The sequence below is a fragment of the Cariama cristata genome, unplaced genomic scaffold (genome assembly GCF_000690535.1).
Source record: "Cariama cristata isolate BGI_N322 unplaced genomic scaffold, ASM69053v1 scaffold21733, whole genome shotgun sequence".
NCBI classification, from domain to species: domain Eukaryota; kingdom Metazoa; phylum Chordata; class Aves; order Cariamiformes; family Cariamidae; genus Cariama; species Cariama cristata.
Window position 1 is genome coordinate 12,139 of NW_009610454.1, and position 270 is coordinate 12,408.

Consider the following 270-nt stretch of genomic DNA (forward strand, 5'->3'; position numbering starts at 1 on the left):
ATTTCGCGTGCAGGCATCGGTACCAGCAGACCTTCCTCGTTACAGACATCACCCGAAATCGCACGTGGAAGATTTATCCGGCGTTGAGGTGTAGCAGCGATTTGCCTGGCTCCTGGCTGTGCTCTGAGACCCCCCCCTTCCTCGTTACAGACATCACCCGAAATCGCACGTGGAAGATTTATCCGGCGTTGAGGTGTAGCAGCGATTTGCCTGGCTCCTGGCTGTGCTCTGAGACCCCCCCTTGGGTAGAGCAGCACGCCACTAATAACC

At 56.7% G+C, this 270-nt stretch overlaps 1 protein-coding gene across 1 annotated transcript in view; it reads right to left on the reverse strand.

Moving 5' to 3' along the window:
- SCHIP1 (schwannomin interacting protein 1) overlaps window positions 1-270 on the reverse strand; it is a gene marked incomplete at its 3' end in the record, with an annotated part of 10,307 nt that overhangs the window by 9,167 nt on the left and 870 nt on the right. The window lies entirely within an intron of this gene.